This window comes from Micromys minutus, assembly GCF_963924665.1.
Source record: "Micromys minutus genome assembly, chromosome: 23".
NCBI classification, from domain to species: Eukaryota; Metazoa; Chordata; class Mammalia; order Rodentia; family Muridae; genus Micromys; species Micromys minutus.
In genome coordinates this window covers 16,406,824-16,434,076 of record NC_137958.1, presented here as the reverse complement: position 1 = coordinate 16,434,076, position 27,253 = coordinate 16,406,824, and the positions used below count along the sequence as shown (strand labels likewise).

The window sequence follows — 27,253 nt, the reverse complement described above, 5'->3', positions numbered from 1 at the left end:
TTCCTACAACTACCTACTAGATGAAAGGCATAGACAATTCATCTTCAGATAAGATTACAATGGCTTTCCCTTTCTTAAAACTGAATAGTATTATCAGATCAGTTTCTTGGCTCCACCGAATCCCTTTTCAAATTTTCTGATTCATATATATTCAATCCAAAAAGAGACTGAAAAGAATAGGAAAGACAAACCTTTAAGTTAATACCATACCATGGTGGTTTGGGCATTCCTGGTACAGGGAGTAGCAATATCAGGAGGTGCTGCCTTATTAGAATAGTTATAGCCTTTTGGTAAAAAGTATGTCTCCATGAGTGTGAGCTTTTAGACCCTAGTCATAGCTGCCTGGAAGTCAGTCTTCTAGTGGCCTTCAGATGAAAATGTAGAACTCTCAACTCCTCCTGCACCACCATGCCTGCTTGGATGCTGCCATACTCCCACCTTGATGATAATGGAGTGAACCTCTGAACTTATAAGCCAGCTCCCATTAAATGTTGTCCTTATAAGAGCTGCCTTGGTTATGGTGTCTTTGTGCAGCAGTAAAACACTAATTAAGGTATGGTCAACAGCATATTTGAAATGGTAGGAAACAAGACATATGATTTGGAAGTTAGCTGAGAGAGATCAACAGGCACTATAATCTGATTAATGCAGTCACAGAATCACTAAATCTGTTTGAGAAGATTAGTTGAACCTAAGTAGAAGAAAGTAAAAAATTGGGAGTAAATAAATGTTAGTTCTGAAATAAGACCTTATGTGATTGTATTATCATAGCAGTTGGTGGGATTAGAAAAGGCAGAGGGAATTCTGAAGCCTTGTTTGACTTAAAAGCTCATAGCTAAGGGTACAGGGAAACAGCCTACAATCAGTTCACATATGTTACCCACATATAAGGGAAATGAATAAGATCACTCACTACAAAAGAATGTGTGGATGAAATCCAGTATGAATCAAGGACTGGGAAAAACAAAATTAAAAATAAGGACCATGCCTTCTGATAAACATGGCATACTTAATGCAGCATTTATTTTCATCTTTGCCTGAAATTCTCACAAAGATATAACTAATACAATTCACAGAAAGGTGAACATATGTTTTTCCAAAGATTGTAGATGATAAGAAGTAAAAACTGAGACAATACTTAGAAAGGAGATAAAGTAATGATTAGCTAAAAAAAAAAAAAAAAAAAAAAAAAAAAAAAACCTAAAAGTATCAGATTTAAAGCCCTTAATACCTCAGACAGAACGCCTATCAGATGTCAAAAAAATATGCTAAATCATCTTAGGAAAAACAATGAACTAGCACAAAGGGAAACCTTGGAGATTAGGGTTAAGTAATCATTAGGAAAAGGCTTAAAGTCCAGGTCTCTCACACCATAAGCTTGGCTTGCTTATTCTCAATGTGCACCTTAACAAGAGACCTATGTTTCTTTTTTCAGCCAGACACTTACATAAGGACAACAGGTTAAGCTTGATAGTGGTATGGATGAGATTATGTCTAAAGAAAATACTTGGGCAATTCTACATTCTGGCCCCCTTTCCAAGTGCTTTTTTCTGAGTTCGACCAAACTGCTTATTTTTGATACCTTTGCAGATAAATAGAATGATACAAGAAAAGGCAATAGTTGCTGCATTTTTTTTTTAGTTTTTTTTAATAACAATATTTGTCATTTGAGAAGTTCATATATGTGCACAATATATTTCAATCACAATCGACCCTAAATTCTTTTTCTAATTCTTCCAAGATCCATGCCCTATATCTAACCTTCTTCCAACTTTCCAAAATTTGTCTCTTTCAGTCTGTTGTTTGCCACCTACCAATTGCAATGTGTGTTATCAGCATATGTGCTTGGTATAATGGTATGACAGTTAATGAGGACTGATTCTTTCCCACTCAGAAACCGTCGACTGTCAGTTTCTCCGCAGCCAGGAGTGATGAGTTGTATGTCCCACAGCCATCTACTCTGGAACATGAACGAATTCCTGTCTACTCATAAGTGCATCCATCAGGCTGTGCACAGAAGACATCTTTTTGCTCAAGTCCACCCTGACATATCATTATCACAATCTTTTTCTTCTCTACTCTTTAATATTTTTAGTGCTCCCTGCTCTTTTGTGCTGAGCACTCTTCAAGTTGGTCCTATTTTTAGTGGAGGTAAGAGAGATGGGAAAAGGCAGAATGCCTGAGACCTCTCATCACACCATATTAGAGCACAAAGTACAATCCAAGGGAATAAATTCAAACATGCATATACTTTTAAATAGTCCAAAACTTAACACCAAGAAATAAAAATAAACAGATGATATTAATGCTGTCATTTAACCCAATATTCAGTATAAAATTGATCAATAGATAATTCAAATATTTGATGTAATATTATGGAAATAAAGTGTTTTCTTTTATTACATGTCTACATTTGATTCAGCAGCAATTTGAATTCAGTATTGTCACATGTATATAATGACTACTGTATTGGTCTTTAAACTATGGCATGCAAGTACAAATCCATATTCGCTTTATATAATATTAAATATAAAGACAGTAACTTGTCTGTAACTTGACAAAATATGTTATGATAAATTAAAAAACCTAGTAATATTTAAAATAAAAATATTTTAAAAAATAAAATATTGTTTGATGAATACCTTCAGAAAATAAGCAAAAACACATCTTACAATCAATGAACTGATAAACTTGAAACTATGAGGACATCATACAAGATACAACTAAGGTTAATGATTGTGTAAATAACCCAGCAGAGATAAATAAAATCTCAAAATAGCAGTAGCATAATAGAGCAAAGCTCTTCCTGAGACATTACTATTGATTCTTCCACTGTGGTTTGACCACCCTGTGGATTGTGATGGCTTTAGTCTGGTTTGAACTCCAATGACTCTGGATGTTTATGGTCATTTTTCCTTAACCCATGATGAACATTTGAAGTATATGAAACAGATTCCTATGACTCACCCCTATGTGATTGTAGAATGAAGAAACAGGCTTGTTTCTGCTTTGATAGCAACACAATAGCAGAGAAATATAGGTGTCCAGTATCTAGGGCTACTGCTTCAGAGTAACAGAAGGCACTGTACTATATGCATTCATTCAACATAAAATAGACATTTACTAACTTGCCTGCAGGGCAAGAATGAATGAATTAGTCACAAAATATTAAGGTGAAGTTAACTCTTTTTTTATAGTGTTATAATATAAAATTGCCTGGGAATATATTCTAGAAATTATTTTTTTTCTAAACCTCACCAGATTAAGTGTCTGATAAATGAATTTGCTAAGTAATGTGTATTATATGGATAAAAGTCACCGACACACAACATTGCTACATAGACATTGCTTTCTCTTTAAGAAATATTATAAAATATTGTTCTTTCTGATGGCTATGAAGTTAATGCAATTATGTAATAATGTTTTTTTATGAAGATTATGTCTAAATTCCTTTTATAACCTGTTTCAAGCTCAACTAATTTTCCTCTAGGAACACAATTAAGTGTAATTTTATGCATCAAAAATAAGATTTTCTTAAAAACAAAAAGAATATGAATTAATGAAGCTCAGAACCTTTGAAAGGGTAAAGATTTTACCTATGTCATTTACAAAACTAAAATTTCAAGTGAAGAAAATGTGAAATTCATTGCTCTCATATAAGTGCCAACATAGAAGCAGCTTTAAGGTATAATAATTTCCAAGTACTGGAAGGAATGGCAGAGATCTGTACTTCTTTGTACTGGCAACACTTGTGTGATCTTACAAGTCATTGGCCAGAACAATATTTTATAATCTTTCTTACAGAGAAAACAATGTTTGTGTTATTAACTTTTATCCTTGTAATAAGCATTAATCAGCAAATTAATTTATCACACACTTAAAACCACTAAGATTTAAAAAAATTATTTTTCCAGTTTTTAATTCCTAACTATATATTTCCAAAATTAATGTGCAATACTGAATTTTTTCCTGAATTTATATTATTGGCTGCAAATATTTTCAACAACTGTTTTGTATAGTTCTAATGACCCTTAAACAACTCATCAGTATTATGAAAAGCACATTAAAAACACCATTATATTCTATTGAAAAATATATATTATTAAAGTTACATATTAGTTCTATACTATACATATATATAATTTCTACATTATTCTGTATATATATAATAATGTCACAACAATTTATTTTTGTTTAGAAATAAACCAGATAAATTAGTAAATTCTTTATTATTTCCCAGTTACTAAATTTATAAGCTAATATAATTTTCTCTTTGTTGCCATTACCACCTGTAAGTGATAGAAACTTCACGATGGAGTACTACTCAGCTGTTAAAAACAATGATATCATGAAACTCTTAAGCAAATGAATGGAACTTGAAGTTATCATCCTGAGTGAGGTAACCCAGTCACAAAAGAACACTCATGGTATATATTCACAAAAAGCTCAGAATACCCAAGAATCCATCCACAGAACTTTTGAAGCTCAAAAAGAAGAAAGACCAGAATGTGGATGCCTCAGTTCTTGTTAGAAGGAAAGAAAAAAAAAACACTCAGGGGAGGAAATACAAGGTCAAATAGAGGAGGAGGGATTGAAGAAAAGATCTACAAAGACTAACTCACCTGGAGAACCACCGAATATGCAGTCACAACACCCAAGTACCATTGCTAATGCCAAGAAATCTTTACTGGCAGGAATAAGCTATGGATGTGTCCCCAGAGGCTCTGCCAGAGTCATATAGATACAGATGAGAATGTTTGCAGCTAACAATCAGACTGAATACGGGGACCCCAAGGAAAGAACTAGAGAAAAGAGTGGAGGAGCTGAAAGGTTTTCAAACTAATGGAAAGAACAACATAATCAACCAGCCTAGGCACTGAGGTGGAGAGGGTGGTTAGGAGAGGGAGCACTTTCATGGAAGCAAGTTAATGTGGAGGAGGGAGGGGAGTGGGAGGAAAACGGTATAACATTTGAAATGTATACACAGTGAATATCCAATAAAATTGAAAAAAAAAGAAAACTAGAAAGCAGAACATTAAACCTTTTGTAAAACAACAAAAGAAGTATAATATTAGAACTTGCTTTTTCTTTTCTTTATTTTTATAGAAAAGCTATAGATTTTATTATTTATTATTTACTTACTTACTCTACATTCCACTCACTGACCCCCCTCCCAATCACCCTCTCCCACAATTCCCTTCCCCCCATCCCTTCCTCTTCTCTGAGCAGGTTGGGCCCCCTCTGAGTATCACCGAGTCCTGGAATTTCAAGTCTCTGTGAGCCTAGACATATCCTCTCCCTCTGAGGCCAGACAAGGCAGCTCAGCTAGAACACACCCCGCAGATAAGCAATAGCTTTTAGAACAATGCCCACTCCAGTTGTTTGGGATCCACATAAAGACCAAGCTGCACATCTGCTACATCTGTGCAGGAAGGCCTAGCTCTAGTCTTTGTATGTTTTTATTTTTTGTTGATGGTTCAGTCTCTGAGAGCCCACGTGTCCAGGTTAGTTGACTCTGTTGGTTCTCCAGTGGAGCTTCCATTTCCCTAGCGGTTGCAGCCCTCCTTCCTGTTTTAGAAGTTTCATTTTCAATGTCAACAGACAGTTGATGGATGAGAACCAAGATCATGCTTCCAGGTTCTTTAATGAGAGTGACAAGAAGTTGCCTTGTCAGGGTCTACCTAATGTCTACTTTCCTCTGTCTTCCTACTACACTCATTATTGACACAAAATTTACAACGATTTTTCCTACACACAAGCAACAAAGCAATGCTGCAGAAGACAATTCGCTGTCCTTTAGTCCAGTTCATTTTGACACTATTGAATGTGAAGAAAATCTCAAATAAATATGGATTTAATTTTGGGCAGTTGATTTAGGTGACTTTGAATGTTATCAGTTCTGGCTTATATTATTTGCTGGACTATTACGTCTAATCAGTATCTTAGGCTTCCATGGGTTTTCCTGTAGCTAAAATTCTTACACACCAGATAGGGTGACAAAGGTTTCCTAAGTTGCATCTAACATCTTGTGGGCTTCTGTTGTCTATTATGAATGACTGACCCTATGCTTGGGTCTGAGAAAGTACAATAAGGACAGGTGTCTTTTTAATGTAACTCTAACCATTAGAATACTAGAGAGCCCCCATCTTTAGAGTATGTTTTCAGTTGAAAGCCATGAAGAAGTTTGGTAATATGCATAGAAACACACTATATTATTTTTCCCTGCCTCCTTGTACATTCTTGATGCTTTGCCCTACAAACATCTCTATATACTTCTTTCTGGAAATGGACTTGAGATTTTTTTTTTTCTATGACTACTTGGTGAATAAATTCCCTTTAACAACTCAACATTTCAGTAAATGGTGCACTAAGTGATGGGCAGAATCCCAAGGCAATGGCCTCAAGCCCTTTAAATTAAGAGCTCCATCCCTACCCACATCCTTCCAACCTTTACATTCTACTTCACAGCCATGGAATGATTTCTTGCTGTATTTTTCCCTAACTGGTTATAAACTGGGTTAACAGTGTGAATTCAACAGACTAGACTAGATGAGAGAACTCAGAGAAATGCTTCCCACAGTTGCCAGTTTTTAAGAAAGAACACAATACATGGCATGAATTAAGAAATGCAGAGCAGAAGATATATATAAAGACCTACTACCAAGTTGTCATTATGTGCTATATTTAGGTCACTTCAAAAGTCCAATTATGTAGAAACTCTTCAATTGCACTGACTTGTGGTTTGTGGAGTCACTTGCATGAAGAAACTACATGAATCTATGCTGAATAAAATACTAACAGACCAGTAAAACACCAGCTCTGTACAAATTCTCCTGGAAGGCAAATGCATCTCCTAGAAGTGAGGAGAGTCTTAGCACCACTGTCATCGAGACAAAAACAGACAAGTTTTTAAGGCCAGCATGGATACAGAAAAGTGATACAAGACTGCGATTTCTTGATGGAGAGGAGTTCTAGTTTATGTGGCATATATTAAAGGCAGACTGATCAATGAAGATAACAGATACAAATAAAAGTGCTTATATCTTAATGTCTTAATTTAATCACAAAGATTTCCCTTTCTCTTATGAAAGTTTCAAATATACCATATCTTGCTTGGTTCCCCAAACCTTAATCACAGGGTACTTCCATGCTCATTTTCAAAGGAGATGCTGAAGTTAGAAAATTTATTTGGAGTCATGAAACAATTGTGCTGAAGAAATACCCTATGAGGTCAAAGACAGCCCATACTACATATATGCAAGTTTTACCTTTAAAAATAGCCATTGGGGAAACATCATGAATTTTTATAAAGCAATTTTGTGAATCTTTTAGAGAAAGAATTATAAAACAAAAAGAAAATGTTCAATTTCACATTAAGAAGGAAGCCGTCTCTGAAGAAACAGGCACCAGAATTCAAAGAAAAGAAAATATTCTTTAAAAGATACTGGGCTTGATGAGAGGATACACTATAAAATAAGGAACTTGTTTCAATTCATGAGCACACATTTTCTAGTAACACAAAAGGAAGAATAGACATTAGTGGCGGAATGTGTAATTTCAGAAGCAGGAAGGGAGTGACACATTTGGAAAACTGACAAGAAGCTAGCAAAATGAGTGGCGACCAGAATTGTGTGTGCCTTGTGCAATATTCTAAGGAGTTTGAACTTTATGCTGGGAGCAGAATAGCACTGTTAAGTAATTCTAAGTAAAGAAAATCAACAGGATATGAGTTTGTGCTTCTAAAGCGGATATGAAAAGGAGAAAATAGGGAAGAACATTCACCCAGAAAGTTTAATGCAATAACACCAAAACCACATGAGGTCCTGAACTGAAATGCGTAGGCAGTTTTTAAAAAAAAACTACATTGTGCTTGGTCTAGACAGAGTGCAGATTACCTGGAAATGTTCTTGATGTCCAACGTGACAACAGAGAGAGCTGTAAAATCAGAAAGCCAACTTTCAGTGTCATTATCATACGTGCGAGACATGCTTTCACTAACCACTTCTGAGGACACTTTGAGACATAACAGCTGGGATAGAGGAAGAACGAGGCCATGGGAACTGGATAAGAAATGAAGCAACAGTCTCAGGAAAGGCAGATAAAATGCTGAAGGTCAAAACTAACAGAGGTCTTAGCACTTACTGTATACGAACTCTGCTTGGCATGACAGACAGTGGAGCGCTAACATGCAGCTAAGGTAATAAAAAGTAACTTTAAGGCTTCAGTTAGTGTTATGGCATGAATAGTACCATAATTATTCCATTTTCTCAGTTTGAGTAACAGGTTAAGTCCAGGAATAGATTGACCTAAAAAAGCTTACCTTCAGTGTGTTATAGAAAAGGGTCAGTAGCTTATTGTCTCAAATATAACTTTAAGATTGTTAAGGAGGTATGGAATGGGAGACAGAGGAGATAAGTAAGAGTCAGGAGAAAAAGTCAAGAGACAGAGTCCCTGCCCAAGGCCAGAGACCAATAATCAGGAGATATGCATCATTTTGTTTACAGCATCTGAGATCTGGAAAGAGATTTAAACCTTCTCCAACCTCCCCATGGGGAAGCAGGGAATGATATTACATAGACATCTAGCTTCATAGCAAATATTTAGACAATCTTATTAGACAAAGGGTATATAAAACATGAACATACCATGATTATTTAAATATATAGGATGAAAAAGGGAGAGATATATGGGAATAAAAGCAACCTAACCAAGAATAAAACAAGGAGATTCTCAAAGAAATGGCCAGGTCAAATTTAAGAGTAGAAAACTGCTATAATGATTAAAGAAAACAGCTGTTAAGAAACCAGCCCAAAAAAATGGGAGGGGGCGGATAGATATAAGCAATAAAATTTACAGAGTTCTTTAAATATACGCAAGATATTTAAAAACTCAATCAGAGAGTTAATTCCATAAAGGAAATTAGTATTGTATTTTTTTTCTAGTTCAAGTAACTCTGTCTTGCAATTCTAGGCATATAGAATAATCTTTGAACACCAAGAAAGTTTGCATTTTTCACTGGAGTAACATTGCAGACCATCATAGGACTGGCGAGAACAGGGTGAGAACAGGTTCCGACTAGCCAGGGGGCAGAGAGATCTCAGTGGAGCACACAAAAAGTGCATGCCTGCCCGATTTGATCCAGGAACCCAGGAACCCTGCATCAGACCCTCTGTTCCCAGCCCATGGCTTCTGGGGTGCACAACAGGCGCTTGAACCATCTGCCACCAGGAACAGCAGAAATCCAGGTACACAGGCCAGGTACAAGTGAAAGGCGAGAACCAGTTACTGACAAGATGGCAAGAGGAAAGTGAAAAAATATACCCGAGGGAAACCAAGACAACCTGGCAACACTAGAACCAAGCTCTCCCATCACAACAATCAGAGGAATGCCATACACCCCAGATAAAGAAGACTCAGACCCTAAATCCTACCTCAAGATGATGATAGAGATCCTTAAACAAGAACAGGAGGAAAGGCATAAATAATTAGAAGCTTTTAAAGAAGAAACAAGGAAAACACTCAAAGAACTCAAAAAACTAGAAGAAAACAGAACCAAAGAGATGAAGGAATGGAAAAAGGAATTTAAAACGGAAATGGACACAACAAAGAAAACACTAAAAGAGACAACCCTAGAGGTAGAAATCCTAAAATAAAATCAGGAGTCACAGAAGCAAGCATTTCCAACACACTACAGAGATGGAAGAGAGAATCTCAGGGGCCAAAGACAACATTTAAAACACAGACAAAACAATCAGAGAAGATGCAAAAACCAAAAAGCTCCTAACCCAAAATGTCCAGGAGACCAGGACACAATGAGAAGACCAAACCTAAGGATAAAAGGAATAGAAGAGGGTGAAGAATATCAACTAAGAGGTACAGTACATATCTTCAACAAAATCATAGAAGAAAACTTTCCTACCCTAAAGAATGAGATGACCAGGAGCATAAAAGAAGCCCACAGAACTCCAAATATGTTGGGCCAGAAAAGAAATTCCTCCCAACACATAATAGTGAAAACACCAAGTGTCCAAAGCAAAGAAAGAGTACTAAAAGCAGTAAGGAAAAAAGGTCATGTAACATATAAAGGCAGACCAATCAAAATCATACCGATTTCTCAACAGAGACTATGAAAGCTAGAATAGCCTGGAAAGACATCATGCAGACCCTAAGAGAGCACAAGTGCCAGCCCAAGCTGCTATACCCAGCAAAACTATCAATCACCATAGATGTAGAGAGGAAGATATTCCAAGACAAAACTAAATTCACACAATATCTGACCACAAACCCAGCACTACAACGAATTATAGGTGGAAAACCCAATAAAATGAGGGGAACCACCTCATAGTAAAAACAAGAAAACTTCTAAGCAAGAAAATCAAAAGAAGAAAGACACACAGGCACAATTCAACATACCAAAGCAATAATAGCAGAAAACAGCAACCACTATTCCTAGATATCTATTAACATAAATGGGCTCAACTCCGAAATAAAAAGATATAGGCTATCAGACTGGATACATAAACAAAATCCAGCATTTTGCTGCATACTGGAAACTCATCTCAGATCAAAGACAGATGCTATCTAAGAGTAAAAGGTTGGGAAAAAACTTCCAAGCAAATGGCACCAAGAAGCAAGCTGGTGTGGTCATTCTAATATCGAATAAAGTAGATTCTCAACCAAAAGGTATCAAAAAAGATAAGGAAGGACACTTTTTACAAATTACAGGGGAAATCTGTGAGCAGGAACTCTCAATCCTTAACATATATGGTCCAAATACAAAAGCACTCATATTCATAAAAGAAACCCTAATAAAGCTCAAAAAATACATTTTACCCCACACAATAATAGTGGGAGACTTTAATACCCCACTCTCACCAATGGACAGATCATGGAAACAGAAACTGAACAAGGACACTGTAAAACTAGCAGAGACTATGAACCAACTGGAATTAATATATATCTACAGAACATATCATTCTAAAACAAAAGAGTACACCTTCTTCTCAGCACCTCACAGCACCTTCTTGAAAATTGACCACATAATTGGACACAGAACGAGCATCAATCGATATAAGAAGATCAAAATACTTCCATGCATACTTTCAGATCACCATGGTCTAAGGCTGGTCTTTTATAACAACAAAGACAACAAAAAGCCCATATACACATGGAAACTAAACAGTGTTCTATTAAATGATAGCAGGGTCAAAGAAGAAATAAAGAAAGAAATTAAGAATTTCCTAGAATTCAATGAAAATGAAAACACGACATACCCAAACCTATGGGATGCAATGAAAGCAGTACTGAGAGTAAAACTCATAGCTCTGAGTGCTTCCAAAAAGAAACTAGAGAGAGAATACTCTAGCAACCTGACAGCACAGTTGAAGCTCTATAACAAAATGAAGCAGATACACCCAAGAGGAGTAGATGACAAGAAATAATCAAACTTAGGTCAGAAGTAGACCAAATAGGAACAAAAAGAACCATTGAGAATCAACAAAACCAAGAGCTGGTTCTTTGAGAAAATCAACAAGATTGATAAACCCTTAGCCTGACCAACTAGAGGGCAAAGAGAGAGTATACAAATTAACAAAATCAGAAAGGAAATTGTAAAAATAATGACTGAAACTGAAGAAATTCAAGAAATCCTCAAATCCTACTACAAAAGCCTATACTCAGCAAAGCTGGAAAATCTGGAGGAAATGAATGAATTCCTAGACAGATAAAAGATACCAAAGTTAAACCAGGACCAGGTAAACCATCTAAATTATCCCATAACACCTAAAGAAATAGAAGCAGTCATCAGAAGCCTCCCAGCCAAAAAAAGCCCAGGTCAAGAAGGGTTCAGTGCAGAGTTTTATCAGACATTTATTGATGACATAATACCAATACTCTCCAAACTATTCCACAAAATAGAATCTGATGGAACACTACCTACCGTAATTTAGAGGCTACAATAACCCTCGTTCCTAAACCACACAAAGACCCTACAAGGATAGAGAACTTCAGACCAATCTCATTTATGAACATTGATGCAAAAATACTCAACAAAATCCTTGCAAACCGAATCCAAGAACACATCAAAAGGATCATTCACCATGATCAAGTAGGCTTCATCCCTGGGATGCAGGGATGGTTTAATATAGTAAATCCATCAATGTTCCACCATATAAACAAACTCAAAGAAAAAACCACATGGTCATTTTACTAGATGCTGAGAAAGCATTTGACAAAATCCAACATCACTTCATCTTAAAAGTATTGGAAAGAACAGGAATCCAAGGGCCATACCTAAACATAATAAAAGCAATATACAGCAAACCAACAGTAAACATCAAACTTAAAGATGGAAAACTTGAAGCAATCCTACTAAAATCAGGGACTCGAAAAGGCTGCCCACTCTCCCCCTACCTATTCAACATAGTACTGGAAGTCCTGGCCAGAGTAATTAGACAGCAAAAGGATCACTGTTTGTGTGTTTGAGTTATATAGTGGCTGATCATCTCTTATGCCTCTTAATAGTTACACTTATAGCAAAACAATAACATCTCCTGTTGAAAGACCCAGTGTGTTTTTTCTATCCTATGGGCAAGGAAAAAAATTACAAAAGGCACTTTGTTAGAATCTTATTTCAAACTTGTAGAAACTGTGTTATATATTCAGACTTCATAAAATAAGTTTGCATGGTGTTATAGAAAACAGCCAACTTGTGGGAGTTGACCAAATCCTATCAGTAAACACGGTCTGGCATTCACAACTAGAGTTTCATATTCTTCTTTAGATAATAACTCTCTGAGATCACAGTGAATAAATAGTAAAGAAAACCCTCTTTAATCATGTGTTAACACAGTGAAATTATGAACATCTAAGCCACAAAACGCACAACTTTTTCCACATGCTGTGACAACTGCTTCCTTATCAATTACAGCTTTAACATCATACTAGTGTCCCATCTGCCTAGAAAAGATAAAGACAAACATAAAATTGCCTTATCTCAGAGCCACCTCAGCTGCCCAATTTCATATACCTTCCCAAATTTACCAACCACAATTCAACTGTCATATTTTTATTGGATGTTTTATGTGTTTATATTTCCAATGTATACTCTTTCCCCCCTTTCCATATCCCCTCCCCCTCCTTGTATGAATATTCCCACATCAACACTTTGGCATTCTCCTACACTGGGGAAATGAGCATTCACAGGACCAAGGGCTTCTCCACCTATGGATGGCAGACAATGTCAGCCTCAGCTACAAATGCGGCTGGAGCCATGGGTCCCTTCATGTGTATTATTTGGTTAGTGATTTAGTCGCTGGGAGCTACTGGGGGGCATCTGGTTGGTTGACTGCAAAACTTCTTTTATTGTTTGGATGTTAATGCAACCCGTGAATTCATGTGCTGAAAATACTGTCTTATGAATCAGTGTTCCAGTTGGGATATTTGAGATGTGGTTGAGCTTTGAGGGTCCTAAATTCAGGAATGGGAGAATCTATTCATGCATTCATAATTCAAAGGGATATTGTGAAGGGATAAAAACTTTAGAAGACAAAAGAAAAACTTTAAAAAGACATAACTAGTTTCCTCTTCTCCCATTTCTATGCCTCTTTCTCTCTACATTTGCTCTAGCAAATTAACTTTAAAAAATTCACTTTACATCCTGATTGAGAGTTCCATTCCACCTCTCTTCCCAGTCCCATGCATACAAATGCCTCCCCTTCACCACACTCTTGAGTACCACCCTAGTTCTCACTGGGTCACCCAGAAGTCCTCACAGTATATTTTACCTCCTTGGAATAGCTAGTTTATCCACAGATGTTTTCTGGTAGTCGGCAAAGACAGTGGCTGTAATAGGAAACCTAAACATGCTTGACACCAAAGGCTCTGATATGACTGAAAATTTTCAAGAAATCTAAACGTACCATCTAAGAAGGAAAACCATGGGCTAAGAGGAGGCATAGTTTTAAGTTATTGGGAGGTCACTGGGAGAGAGGTTACCTATCCTGAGGTCATGCAGTTCCTTAGAGCAGTTTCATAGTTCTGTTTAAAATGCCATGAACTACACATCTGTACCAGCAAGAATCACTCAAGAGAGAAAGTCTGGACACAATATTACAATATTCTGTTGTTTGTATAAAAATATATGGCTTGAGAACAAAATATCCTTCCAGCTAATAACAAGCAAACTCATAACAATGAATTTTGGATAGCATTTAAAGAAGAAATAGACAGGCTTCGTATTTAGAAAAAGAATCAAAATCTTAAATAACCTATGTGGTAGTAAACACAGGCACTGTTTTTTTTTCTGTTTTTTTTAAGCAACATTGACACTATTTGTTACATTGTAATTATAAAGATTTTAAACCTAGCAACATGAGTGCCAAGTTCAGTATTCCAATGCTATCATGTTTTTAAGAAGTAATATACTAAGCCTACCTGATTTAATTCACTGTTAAATCAAGCTGTGCATTCTCAGCCCCTTGTGCCCAATATTTGTTTGCCAACTCCTAATAGCTTGGAAACATTTAAAATTTACTCAGACTCTGAGCATGGCTCTCCCTGTGTGATGCATGTCCTTCCTTAACCTTATCTTGCCCTCAACCCTTTGCCTACATAGCAAGCATCTACTTACCAGTCCTGCCTACAACCCAAACCATATTGTGATAAGTCTCCCCTCACAGGCAGATTAACAAACACCAAGCACACAGACAAATCCAATTTCAAACCCCTCTGATATTATTTTCATTTACTGGTTCTGAGGTTTTATCTTCCCTTTTGTTTCTTACTCAAATTGGCTGAATATATGTGAAGTTTATACTCCTGTCATTACTTGGAATTTGCTTTTAATTTTCTTTTCCTAAAATAATATTGTTCATTTATTTATCATCTGACGTGTATGAGGGTTCTGCCGGTATATATGCCTATACAGTATTATGTGTGTGTTGTCCACAGAGTCCAGAATAGAGCGCTGGATCCCCTCAAAATGCAGTAACAGACAGTTGTGAAAAACCATGTAGATTCTGGCAATTGATCCCTGGTCCTCTGGAAGTCCAACAAGTACTCTAAACCAGAGACTTATCTCTCCAATCCCTGAACTGTTACTTTTTAAAGATACAATCTTCTTCTGGTTTTTATACTCAAACTTCAGGACAGTCTGTCTGTCTCAGCCTTCTTAGCACTGTGATTACAGAAATTAGACTCCTCATGCAGATTATTCTGGACATTATTTCGGATACAAATAAGCAGAAGCCTGGGATTCTCCCCAAGTAGATCACAGGTGACTTGAAGGGTGTAATCCTAAACCACTGACTGAACTAGAATGGGACAGACACTCTCTCTCAGGTATTGAGAGTGATTGCCAGAAAGAGAGACGCAAAAGGTGCTCTGGCACAGTTGGTGGAGGAAGCCATGACATACTTGAGGGCTGTGGAAAGCAAGTCCAGGTGTAGGGTGGAGTGGGTGTGGCAGAAAGCAAAGAGGATTTTTCAAAGAGATGTATGAGAGAACATATATCAGGAGACTATATAACAGGAGAAGCATGGTTTTGGTACAGGTTTATTATCATGTATGAGTTTTAGAAGTACAAATCACTAAGAAAATGGGCATAAGTGATATCTTGGGCTATGTCATAGCAGCCAGTATTGCAGTCAAATATGTTAACATTGAACAGCAACAGCTGGAGCAAAGGCCAGACTAAGCTGCTAAAGAATCTAGGAAGGATACAGCTGAATTAGACATGGGTATAGGAAGAAGACATTGGAAAAGGCTTCAGAAATATGGACAAGGCATGGAACACGAACACAGTGAAATTGGTAACTGGGCTATGGCAGGCAATTAGCTAGTTGGGGGAACTATCCCAAGGTTGAGAACTGAGTAACAAGATACAGGAGATACCACTGACACTGAGGACAGGTTAGGAGACAACATTAGGTTCATACTGTTTGAGTGTAAAGTGAACGCATATTTTCTAGATGCAGCATCCCGGCTCAGTCTTTCAATCTCTCTGTTTATTCATTTAAAATAGTATTAATATTTTGTACTTTTAATTCAGTTTAAAAATTGTACTTAGGCTTTTAGATCAATTAATACGTGAAAGTCACTGGTATAACCAGTGTATGTATATACAGTATAATATGTATAATACATATACATATTGACCTATTAATTTTCTAGTTACACTTATTGTCCAATTTTACAGTGCAGAAACAGAGTCACAAAGGGGCTTACTAACTTACTCAAATTGGTAGACCTGAGGATGTTGGAAGGTCTCAGCTTACATCTATAGAAAATGGTAATAAAAAGGGTACTTTAACCAATAATCTATAATAATTTTTATTAATTACTAATCATCTGCATAATTTTTATCAGATTCCATTGTGATTATTCAATATGAGTAAAAAGCCTGCTTACCTATTTATTTATAAATATAAGAATTTACAGCATATAATTTATATGTAGATGTTTTAATGATGCCTAGGACAGTTTTAGGTACAATGTGGTACACATATTCAGTGGGCTATTTTTCATTTATTTTTAATGGAAGCACAGTCACCATGAAATTGCAGAATGGCAAGTATGTATATTGAAAGGATTTAGACAGTTTTAAGTCAACATGCAGCATGCCAGCAACTGAAACTCAAGCACTAGACATAGCGATATTTGAGTAGAACATTTAGAAAGTGGTCAGAGCTACAAGACGTAGATCAAACAAACATTGATCTTGAATAAGTTCCCTTAGCAGATGGGTGTGAAGGGGCAGGCCCAGATAATGTGAAAACTGGAAAGAGGATGATAATCTCCTCTCAGTGAGTGTATAAAAGCATTTTAAATGTCTATTAGTCCTAGTTCTTTGTAAAAGTCAGTAGACATTGATTTCAAACTATGTGCAGAATCATCTCCACTACTAATCTTTAATGAATTTGAAGGAAAACAAACTGTAAGCATTAGTGGATAGTTTAAAGTCGATTTCTGTCTCTAAGTCTTATAAAACAAACCAAGATTTATTTCTGTGCCACAGAAAACAACTACTAAGTATTCTCTTTTGATGGAAGACCATTCAGATTGATTGAATTGCTTTTGTTTACTCTACAGAGCTTCTGCTGCAGAAATGCTCCCCTGTTACTATGTACAGAAGCTGTGCATGGGAGATCTGCATAGACAAAATGCATCCTGGACACTCAAAAGGAATATTAATGGTTTAGGGAAGATAATGGGATAATTATGGTCAAGTATTTTATGTTTACTCTCCAGTGAAAAGATTTCTTTCCCCCTTTGGCTTATTCTTCTTTTTCTTAGTGTTTTGTACAACACTGTCCTAAGCTTCAGGGCAAGGATTCTATACACAGAAGCATAGAAGACAGAAGAAATAAACTTTGTGTTGTGTTTCAATGGAGTTACAAGGAAACCAAGAAAGAAAATAAGAAATAGGTGGTAGTTAGAGATCTTTCATTAGTCAGCCACAGCAACTATACCCAGAAAAATGTTGAGGAGAATGTGGCCAGGCCAGAAAGACCATTGACTTCTCAAACTGTGGTCACTTACAAAATAAACACAAGAAAAAAATCACAACCAGACATGAGAAAAAGGCAATAAATCCTCAAAAATATCTTTGGATAAATAGTTCAAAATACTGATTTCACAATTTTTACTGATTTTAATTTTAGAAAGGTATGTATAGCAAAAGGAGTCTAGAAAACTGAACACAGAAGAAAGAGTGCTATGTCTTGCATGAAAGGGGAGAAAAAGGACTAGAGCATTGCTGGCCTAATAAATGGACTTCTATACAGAATCACTGGGAAGTAACTAGAAAAAAAGGCACTTAAAATTGTAAAGCTTTCTTCTAGTAAATCCCAGAGCTAATTTTGAATCGATACAAACATGAAGGTAAATGAATAAACATCTATAAAAGATGCCACCAAATCAAGAAAGAAAGAAAGAAAGAAAGGAAGGAAGGAAGGAAGGAAGGAAGGAAAAAGGAAAAGAAAAGAAGAGAAAAGAAAGAAGGAAGGGGGAGGCAAAAATTCCATGGCCAAGGGTACTGAGATAGATAATTCTCTAATAACAAATAACTATATATTATTCAAAATATTTCACAGAACTCTGTGATTAATGGATAATCTACATGGATTTTTTTTAGAGATTGTGGAACATGAGATGGAAGAACCCCATTCTTAAATTATTTAAACAATTAATTTATTCTGACTAATCATAGTCCTCAGTGATCACTTAAGATTATAAAACCTTAGTTACCTTTTGACATGAGAAGGAATCTATTTAGTGGGTGCTTGTTAATGAAATGCTGCTGATTAGAAAGGCTGCAGTGGACCATGTCCTTTTGAGACTGTCATTTCAGCCAGAACAACCTCCTCTGAGCAACATTACATCTCTGAGTGTGTGTGCATGCAAGTCTCACAACACAGAACACAGACCTAATCAACACTGCTTACCTTCTATTGTTTTATGAAGTTCCCTATCACTGTAAAAGGAAGCTATAGATTTGATCAGGAAGGGAAGCAAACAACTCTGCCACCATCCTGATCTCTACTGCTTTCTTAAGTGCCCCTTATTGCCTGTTTGATTCATTTTTCCTTCAGCAACTTGCTCCAATGTCTATGGAAGCAGCAGGGGAAAACCACGTAAATGCTTTCTATTTTTGCATTAATAATGTTTTGTATCTGTTTATTAACTACATCAGAAGGTCTTTTCTATATTAGGAAAACTGAGAATTTATTAAAAGATACTGCTTAGTTATAAGGAGCCTAGACAATCTAGCAGTATTCTATATTGTTTAGAAAAGACAATATAGTAGTCACTTAATGAATAGGTGAGTCCAAAAGACAATAATCCCATCAAGTACTGCTGCTTTATGCTTCATTCATGAGATCATATCTGAGAAAGACTCCTTTACTCATTGATGCTTGGAGTTCTAAGCCATGAAACTACTGTATCAAAGGCTGATTTTATTACACTACTTCTCAACTTCTCAGAATCAGATGAAACCAGTGCACTTGATAACAGCATTAATTACAGCCCAAATAGAGAAGTACACACTTTCCAGAAAGAACAAAACTGGTATCTAAGTGAATTGTAATCAGATTAAAATGATCTTAATTAAATCATATTTTAAACATGATAGGATGATTAGCAGTCTATTTTGTGATGATGGTAGTTTTCTTTTGTACAGAAAAAGTCTCATTCTCTATTCCAAGGTACGTGACCTATTAGAGTGACTACCTCAGCCTCCGGATCAGTGGTCTTATGGGAGTGCAAATGTCCTCTATGCCCAAATATCCTATGCCCCCAAATTTTGATTTTGCTACAAAAATTTGAAAGTATAAATTTTATCAATGAAATCTTTGAAAACAATATATATCAATGACAGATAACAACAACAACAATAATACATGTCCAAAGTTGTTCTTATCAAACTGTTAGACCTTAGAAACACTGAAGGGCAAAGCAGTGTATTTCTAGAAGGTCATGTTCTGGTCCTTGGTGAATGCAGCCAAGTTGTCTCATATGTCCCTTCCATTGCCAGTTTTCTGTCATTTCGTCTTTCAAATGGTAGTGAATCTGTGACAAAGGTCTCTGGGCACATCTTATCTTCAACTACTTAAGAATGACAAAGCACCTGACTAAAAATGCTACATAATTTTGTACATGATTCATGTGGAAAAGACACAAAATAGAATTCACCCTATTCTTCTCTTTTAAAAAAGCACACTGGAGCTGAGGACATAGCTCATTTGGTAGAGCAGATCATTTATGCATGTGTGCATGAAACCCAGGGGTTCATCGGCAGCATCAGATAAAAAGCTTGCAAACCCATAACTTTAATCCCAGCAATTGGGAGGTAGAGAAAGTGGATCAGCAGCTCCATGTCCTCTGACTGCATAATGAGTTTGAAGTCAGCATGGCATATATGAAATTCTATCTCCAAACGAGCAACATATAAGTGATAGATCCTGTAGGAGGCTGTTAGCCTTTCATACATGCTACCGCTCTCTTAGCTATGTCCTGTATATGGACACAAAACAAATGATACACTAGAACTCTTCACTGAACTTACAATTCCTTCTACATTCCTGTGCACTTCAGAGTTTCCAACCATTTCCTGTTTCCCACTAACTGTTTATGTAAGAGAAAGGATTTCAGGGACGAAACACTGTGTCTGGTGCCCGGTTGTAAAAAGTAATGCACAGCTTCCCTCCAAACAATGCTATCATGAAAATCACAGTAACTCACAAACACATTTTTCTTCTTATTTACAGAAAGTCTTTGTCCTTAACAGCATTTCCCCTTTATTCAAAATGGATTATTTTTTCCTAACATAATGTATCCTGATTATGGTTTCTACAGCTGCTACTTCTTCCTACTCCTCCTGTCCCATCCAGTTCCACTAACTTTCTGTCTCTCATTTGAAAACAAACAGGAGTCTAAGAGATAATAATATAACATAATTCATATAATACGAAAGATAAAACAAAAGGTAACACAATGGAATTGGGCAAAACAAACAAGCAGATGGAAAGAGTCACAGAAGCCACAAGAAACAGATGCCCACCCATTCACATAGTCAGGAACCTCATAAAAAATGCTAACCTGGAAGCCATAGAAGATATGATTTATGTATAAAGGACCTGATGCAGACCCACACAGGCCATCAATGTACAGAAATCCTTTTTTGTTTTTTTGATATTTTATGTATTTACATTTCACATGTTATCCACTTTCCTGGTTTCCCCCTCTCCCACTCCCATTCCCCCTTCCCCTGTTTCTGTGAGAATGCCCCCCTCCCAACCACCCACTCAGACCTCATTGCCCTGGCATTCTTCAACACTGGGGAAACAAGCCTTCACAAGACTTAGGGCTTCTCCTTCTATTCATACCAGACATGCCACCCTCTGCTACATATGGGGCTGGAACCATTATTCCCTCCATGTGTACTCTTTGGTTGATTGTTTAGTCCCTAGGAGGTCTGGGGGGTCTGGTTGGTTAATATTGTTGTTCTTCCTATAGGGTGGAAAACCTCTTCAGCTCCTTCAGTCCTGTCTCTAACTCCCCCATGGATGACAACGTTCTCAATCTGAAGGTTAGCTGCAAGCATCCTCATCTGTACCAGTAAGGCTCTAGCAATGCCTCTCAGGAGACATCGATATCATGCTCCTCAAATTCTTAATTTTAAATTCTGTAACTTTTCCCCATCAAATGCAAATAACTGTGAAGATAAATTTATAGAAGCTAGCAATATCTGTATTTATTTATTAGTTTTTAAGTATTCATCTTAATGAAGAGTTGCTTTCAAAAGCACAATGAACCTCAGTCTCACCAACCATCTCACAGTTTTTTGTCTTGCTGTCACTCACTGAATGGACAGCCCCACACCTGCCTCTGGCACTAACTTTTGCACGACATGAAACAGGTTACTCCCCCCACCCCCCAATAGCAAACAACCTTCAAAGATCTGGAGTTTGTCATTTTGCTTTTCTTCCCAGGTGAAATTGTTTTACTCTCCTCGGGTACTTGATTTCTTTTCTAAGTGATCAGATCAGTCTATTACAAAGCTGTTGTTGCCCTTTCCTGAAAGGCTCCAGTTTCAAATAATTAATGCTTCTGCAGTGCATCGTTTAGAGATATTTCTCCTTCCCCATCTCAGACTCACAGGAGTCTCACTGATCCACAAATCCACTTGCATTGTTTAGTTACACCTGAGAAGAAGGCAGGTGGCTTGTTTGTCTCCATTTGATCCAGATTCCTTCCAGCCAGAGAGGGACACAGTTGTCAACACGTCCATAATAATCAGCCAGAAGTGACCAATCATGCTACACAGACGTTCTCCAAAAACAAACAAAACTTTCCCAGTAAAGAAACAGATCAAATGCAGTCCTAAGCATTGCAAAATGTGTTTGAAAGTCAGAATGAATGGCCAGTTTGGCACTACCAGCTATTTGGTCCGTAAGTAAGTACACTGCTGAGTTTTCTTCATGAAAACTTGATACTTTAGAATGTTTACATAGCTGTACATAAAACATGCCTGCAGAAAAATATCTGCTACGTAATCAAATCTTCCACTGACCCACAAAAGACAAATCTGGGAGACAACAATCAAAGTAAAGTATGTGATCAATATGTCTTTCCCATTCTCTCTAGGAGTTAACTAGCTAAGAATATGAGATTTTCCCATTATGTTTTATGCACTGAATCAGGAGTAACACAAAGCCAGGAAACACTTTCATAGCCTGTGAACAAAGTCTGCTCAACCCCTTTTCTGATATTTAAGAACTATTTTTTGTAACCTTAAAGAAAAAAAAAACACAACGTCTAATTCATAGATTTAGAGTAATATGATCAAAATTTTAATATTATAGAAGGCCTAAAATACAAACAATTTCAATGAGATATAAAATCAGATTTAGGCATGAAACATGAATTTTAAAAATATAAAGAAACATAAAAAGAGACATAAAATTCAAGGATAAGTCTGCACAAATTCTCAAAATTATGAAATTCCCAAAAAGAAATCTTACAGAACAAATTGGGAGACTCGGCAATGTAAAAGTTAGGGCTCAAAATAAAGTATCCCTATCCCCTTAACTGCAAAAAATAAACTTCTTAAGAGAAGTATCGCAAATTAATTATTATACCAGACAGCACACACCTCAGAAAGTTCACGTAACTAATTCATGGCTAACAGGATATCAACTACAAAGACACAGACAGCTACACTCCTAAATAAGAATTCTGCTCACCAGTTTCTAGAACAGCTTGCTTGCCCAGTCACAGGATCTTAAGATTGGCTTCAGGGAGACTGTTGAAGGAGACACAGAAAGTAAACATACCATTTCCACAGCAGAGCAGCTGAGAATTCTGGGAGGAGGCACGGGGTCTCAACCATTCATTTATCTTCTGGGTTATCCTGACATCTGACAGCCATTGACATCCTGAGCATTCCAGCACTTCAGACCCACGCCTACCAAGAGATAAATATAGGTCTTCGACACCTGAGCCAAATGAAATGAAAGCTAACGTGAAAAATCACCCTCATTTTGTGCCTCAGTTGAGAAAAATAAAGCCCTTAATCCTCTTCCTGCTGAAACCCTGTTCTATTCCATAAGAAATAGTTTCTGTGCTTATGAAAGAAAGAAATTCAAAATGATCTGAGAACACTAGTTAGTGTGCTTCTCTTCTGATTATCATTTGCTTTGATAGAAATAGTCTTGGGTTTCTTCTTTGATCAAGTGTAAAAGCAACGCAACTGTTCACTTCAGATTAGTCAACAAACCGGGTTTTGCTCCAGACACTTGGGGAAGCTACTAAACACCTTTCCCTAAAATGTGAATGTTTACATTGTAAGCTTCCTTAGTATGTTTTCTCTGTTTTTTAACTCAATTAATGAGGCAGAATGTGCCACGCATGGCTGTGGTGGTTGCATTTGAATTACTGTTATTTAAATATCTTTTGAATCCTTGTTTTGGCAGTTGGGCTTAATATTACTGGCAGGTATACAAATTAAAGCTTGACCCTCCATCTGAATATATCCGGTGGTTAAAGTGAAACTCCGATGAAGTTGAGGTATGAGTTCTACCAATGCATCACTAGCTTGGCAATAATCCAAGTGTTAAGAATTTCTCCACAGTTAAACACACTAAGCGGAGAGGCCAAGACAGCATGATACAATCAGCCCAAAATACTACTCTGATCCTTTTTAGATGGTGCATTTTCATTGAACTATTTCATTCTAGAAAGGTCTAGAAAGGCACTAAGTAGAAAGAGAGTAGACAGAGTGTTCCATGTTTTATATGAAACTATGCTGTAAGCAAGAGTACTTACCATCTGCTTGGTCAAATCATTAAAAGCAACACTCTCATAATATTTTTACCTAAGTTCTCATGTGCAGAGACATTCAGCTACTTTGCAGTTTGCTGTGTGTGTCAATCAGTTTTTGTTTTCTTATCCCAAATGAGCCTTTCAATCAACTTAATAACTAGAAGGCCATTGTACAGTAAAGGAAATGAACTAAAAGGTAACAATGAACGGTGCTGTACAGGAGTTCATATGCATGTCAAGACCATGCAGTCTTGACTGGATCTGAGTTGTAGGTTAGCCATCAATTTCACCTGCCCTTTAGCTTCCTCCAGTCAGACTAGTGATTTTATGAGCAATTCCAAGTTTTGATTATTAGTATATTTCTTTTTGTTTAAGCAAACTTAGGGAAAGCATATATATCTGCCCTCAACCCCTCAAGAATTGCAAGACAGTAATTACAAGACAGTAATCTCCAGCTGTAGGGAGGTCTCTCCCATCTCTTACATTTGTCTGTTGAGTTCCTCCTGACAACTTTTGTAAGACTCTGACTTAAACGTAGAGGAGCATTTCTGGTAACAGCACCCCAAGGACAATCTGAGTTTTAACAGTTACAGGCTGGAAAGTTAAGCAAGTGACAGTGATTTCAGCAGCTGACTTTCTCAGTACCAGGAAGAACTTTTTATGTGATGTTTTAACCATATGTTCTAAAATATAATACAAGATGACTCATTATTATAAAAAAAATCATTTTGAGGGCCTACTATTTAAACTCAAAGCTATTCAACTTTCTATTTTCGTTTTATTTGAAGAAAACTGTTGGAAGTATTGTTCGAAAGCTACCAGTAATTACAGAACACCTTGGGTATTCCAAGCATCCTGAGCTCTAAGTGTGGATTATGCTTTTTAAATTACAACAGAAATTATGAACGTTCATTCCAAGACTTCTAAGCGAGTATGATTTGCTCACTGTTTGCTGTGCATACATTTCTGATGACTGGGGAATGTCAGTAAAATGTCAACAGAATGGTTGAACATACAAGTACTGAAGGTTTGTGCAGTGTCCCTGGGTGAGACCACTGACCTTATGTGCTCCAGACATCAACAGAAATACTTTTTTTTAATGTATTGACTTCAAAAACAATAATTCACCACAGAATATGAATGCAGCCTCACCTTAACCTGTTGATTGCTTTTGTGGTGTTTATATACCCAAAATTTTGAACAAGTCAATGCCAAAAGCCATCCTGTTGTTCAATGAATGGTTTTAACTTTTGCTGTTGAGAGAAGAGCTCATAGGACATTATTGCATACTATTCATTTCTGTCTGAAAATATTACTCCAAAGGAGCTAGGAAATCCACCTGGACCTCGACGTCATCACTTTGATGTTGAAACTGCATTGGCATTACGTTTTCTCTTCTATGTCTTCCACTTCTACTTGCAAGCATTAAATATTAATGAGGTTCACTTAGACATTAATTAATATATCAGGCTGAATATATTTTGAGCATATAAAGTGATAACATGGTCATTTTAAAAATCATTTCATGCAAGCCAAAAAGTTAAACTACAAATATCCACCTTTGTATTCCCTTTTTAATTGTATTAGAGTTCATGGTGAACTGTTTGAATTCTTGGCTCAACAACATAACAGGGAAGGAACAGCCTGTAACCTTCTAGGGAAAAATTGGCAAAAGCTCCTTGAACCACTTGAAAACAATGTGTAATTGTCACAGAGATTTTAAAACATTAACCTTACTAACTTGTGTTTCAGAAAAACATTTTTGAAAAACACCCTGCTTGCTATTAAATTTTTCTGTAGGTCTACATTACAACGTAGCATAGAATACATGGTGCCACTCAAAGCCATCCTTCATAAGTAATATTTCTTAAATGAGAATTATGGCAAATGGCTCATATTAGATTTCTATTCTAAACTTGCTCTCAAAACTATCATTCATATAATTTCCTTTCTCTAAACATCAGTTTAGAAATAGTTACCCTCTCTCCGTAAGTCTTTTTTTTTTTTTTTTTTTTGCAAAGGAGAATCATAATTTTGTAATGGCTCACAAAGCCGCAAAACTTATACAAACAAGGTTTGCCTCAAACTCATAGAAATTCTTTTGTCTCGGTCTTACAAGGGCTGCAATTAAGAAGAAATGTGTTCCATAAAACTGACTATAAAGACATTTTTTTATTGAGAACTTAAAAGAGAACTTAAATAGTTTCATTACACCATTGTAGAATGTCTGGAAAAAATCTATGTTAACTGGTGGATTTAGTCCTTCCACAAAACACTGTATGGTAAGAATTGCACTGACTATGATTAACATATACAACTTCTGCTTACATAAAAACTTATGGTATGATGTGTGCAAACTATTAGATTTAGAAGAAACTGCTTCCTATTTGCTCCTTATTAAGAATGGGAATTGATCGAAATCCATACTATAAAGGTCAACTTCTACATTCTACAGTATTTTTCCAAAGCTAAAATTTGGCAGTGCCCTTATATCCTATTTAATCCCCCCTTCCATCCTCATCTGCACTGATTACAAAATCCTTATCAACAATTAACATAACACATCAGAGCCAAAAGTATCACTGTTCCTTTTTGTTCATCAGGTGGCCACTTACTCTTTGGCACAGTAGAAGTATATATTAACATTGTGTACATATGAACATCTTCTCTTATGTGGTAAGTTAGGTGTCAAAGATAGTGCCTCTCTTTTGTTATTTAGTGAATGAACACCTACATATGGATATCTGCATTTGTGTACACAGGAAGGAAATGAACTGAGTTACAAAAGTAAATAGGTGTTAGTGAGCAAAATAATTAGGAAAGTGTTTAAAAACAAGGGCCAACAACTTCAGAGAAACACAGAGGGAAAGGAGCATGACAGGTTCAAACAACTAAAAGCCCAAATGAGAGGCTGGATGAGAGAGAAGAGGAAGGAATAAGATTAGATGGCATAGGATTGTGTAAGGATTGTCTCTACTCCAGGAAAAAGAAGTCCTTGAAGTATTTTTAACTTTGAAGGACTCTAAGAAATGCATAATAATATCTCAATTGCATTGAAAAAGTGTGTAAGAGCAACGCTGGTGTATATAGAGAGGTATTTGGGTGGAAAGCAGCCAGAAGAGCAACTGTTGCTGGATAGAAGGAGAACTTGGCCAAAGTGGATCCAGGAACAAAAGGGAACCTTCTTTTTAAAAATGATTTTTAAAGGTTCAACAGGCTTTCAATTATGGATTGGTATGAGGGAAATAATGAGGTTAATTTAAAAAGTCTTATGTCAAATTGTAGAAGTAGCTTGCTTTGGGAAACCAACAGGATACACTGAGCTACAGTGGCTGGCACAGATCAGGTATTGAAACACTATTTTATGGATGACAATGAGAATCAGTGAGAGAGCAAGTTATCTTGAGATTGTGTCTGATGGGGATGCCAG

At 36.5% G+C, this 27,253-nt stretch overlaps 1 protein-coding gene across 3 annotated transcripts in view; it reads right to left on the bottom strand.

Moving 5' to 3' along the window:
• Nucleotides 1-22,854, bottom strand: part of CD36 (CD36 molecule (CD36 blood group)) — a 91,076-nt gene extending 68,222 nt beyond the window's left edge. Inside the window, exon 1 of one of the 3 annotated variants that reach the window (XM_080936564.1) lies at nt 22,836-22,854. The gene's annotated coding sequence lies outside the window, so the exon portion shown is untranslated. Of the gene's footprint in view, nt 1-7,895; nt 7,924-22,745; nt 22,806-22,835 lie in introns of those variants that run through there. The other 2 variants (XM_080936562.1, XM_080936563.1) reach the window with 2 other exon arrangements.
• Nucleotides 22,855-27,253: the final 4,399 nt, after the last annotated feature.